The sequence below is a fragment of the Aulonocara stuartgranti genome, assembly GCF_965226115.1.
Source record: "Aulonocara stuartgranti genome assembly, chromosome: 15".
NCBI lineage: Eukaryota > Metazoa > Chordata > Actinopteri > Cichliformes > Cichlidae > Aulonocara > Aulonocara stuartgranti.
The window spans coordinates 1,979,704-1,981,818 of record NC_138951.1 but is presented as its reverse complement, the minus strand read 5'-3'; the positions used below and the strand labels follow the sequence as shown (position 1 = coordinate 1,981,818).

Here is a 2,115-nt window from a genome sequence, read left to right as displayed (position 1 = left end):
ACAATGTTAATGAAGAAGAGCTTCTCGGATGAGAGGTGAAACGTCTTCAAGCAACTTAAAGAAGTCCAGACGCTTTTCTTTGCAAGCTCCTTTGACTACGATGACCTGGATGACTGAGAACCTTCACAGACAAAACCTCAGACATTAATACCAACACAGTGACTGATCGAGTCCGAGGCTGGAGGTGGGCTCCAAAGTGACTTGCAGTAACTGTGGGTGAGCTGAAGCAGCTCAAATAGTGCACATTTTATGCAGCCCAGACTCTCATAAGCATAAGCAGTCCTCCTCATCATTCATGATTAAAAACAAAAGTGTTTCAGCTGCAAGAAGCTGTGAATGTGTTTTATATTCAATTCTCCTCACTTCACTGCTGATGGTGAATATTATTTCCGGCTCTGCCAGTCACACCTTCCTTATGACTAATGATCACCTCCTGGTTGGGTCATTCATGGATGCTGCTTATCATGCAATTAAGTGTTCTCTTTGCAGACTGCTCTTTAAACATCTCCTGGTTTCCTGCATTGTCACATCTGCAGCTGTTATCAGCAGGTATCAGTGAGGCTGTCGACCTCATGCAGAGTTTCTTATTTGAAGTTTCGTTGGCTGCTACTTTATAATTGTTGATACGATGAATCACTTTAGAATATCAGGAACACCATATGAAGTCAATGTGGAAAAGATGAAAGACATGCACATATATGTGTCTCATTTATCAGTGTAACGAGTTTCGTTTTACTTTTATCAGCACACCAGCTTTTCTATCTCTGCCAGCTATACTGGACAAAGAAATCACTGCAACCTTCAACCTTCTTTCAATTTCACTTCTTTAATAGTGAAATTGAAAATACAAATGAAAACAGGCGTCGAAAAAATTACAGCCTCTTGTCGTCTCTTACCTTGTATGCAATGAAGGCACAAAAAGTCTAATATATACTGTTACGTTCCCCTGGGGGGGGGGTCTAGGCGGTGAGGGGGAAGTAACAAAAGTGACCGGGTCAGAAAAAGGAGTCAAGGAGGCGAAACAGTTTAAATAAAACAGTTTTATTGAAGTAAGTCAACTAAAAGAGACGGACAAGCCGTTATCACCATAAAACACCAACAAAACACAAACAAAACTCAGGCGTTGGTCAAATAAAGCAAAAAGTCAAAAGGAAAGCGCAGCTCACTAGCTGGACAACACACTACACAGCTTACTAGCTGGACAACACACTACACAGCTTACTAGCTGGACAACACACTACACAGCTCACTAGCTGGAAACTACCGCAAACACTCAGCTCAGTAGCTGTACCCACACAAAATGGCACTCTGGCCCAGAGCTCACCCTGCTCTGGGCTTAAATACCCTTAATTGCTGATGGGAGTCAGCTGTACAGGAGGGAAAGGTGGCACCTCAGGCAGGAGGTAGTGGGACACGCCCACACAGGCACCCTCAGGAGAGAGAGAGGCCCTGCTAGGGCCGTAACAATACCTTTTAAAATAGCTGGTACGTGTGACAAAAGAGGACATTTTTCAATGCAAAACTTCACAGGAGACTCCTCTAAAGCAGCGTGATTCAATCATTCTCTCCCTCTTTATTTATTTTTTAGGTAGTATCATGTTTTACTCACCTGCGGATGATTTGGGAATTACAGATTCCTCCAAGAAACTGGATTGCTTGAGGCAGGGAGCACGAGCCTTTAATCAAAATATCTTCAGCTGAACAGAAGCCATTTCACTGTTTGTGATTAAACCCAACAGTACGCACAGGAAGTCATCCTCTTGAAATCCCTGTAGCTGCTTTAATGAACTCTCACTATTTCCCCAAGAGTCACAAAGAGGACGTGTACCAACATTCCTACTACAAGGATTCATTGAGTCTGTTATCCAGTAATATAAAACTTTAATATCTTCCAATCACACAAGGACGTAAATTGAACAACACACACAAACACGTACGCACAAACGCCACACTGCGGCCACAATTTATCGCAGCTTCATCAACCCAAAGTTTGCTTATAAAATCCAAACTAACGGAACAACTCGTAAGTCACACATGCGTCCGCAGCGCTAACAAAAGCCTCCGACTCTCTATTAGCACCATGACATCATCTTCTAACTGCACTGTGTTTCCTCT

General features: G+C 42.8%; 1 long non-coding RNA gene across 1 annotated transcript; it reads right to left on the bottom strand.

Annotated features, from left to right (window-relative positions):
* Positions 1-1,025: 1,025 nt before the first annotated feature.
* Positions 1,026-1,305, bottom strand: LOC309689209. The gene is made up of 2 exons (XR_014271308.1): positions 1,274-1,305; positions 1,026-1,189 (listed from the first exon to the last, which is right to left on the bottom strand). It is a non-coding gene; the product is annotated as an uncharacterized lncRNA (long non-coding RNA).
* Between the last annotated feature and the right edge of the window lie 810 nt (positions 1,306-2,115).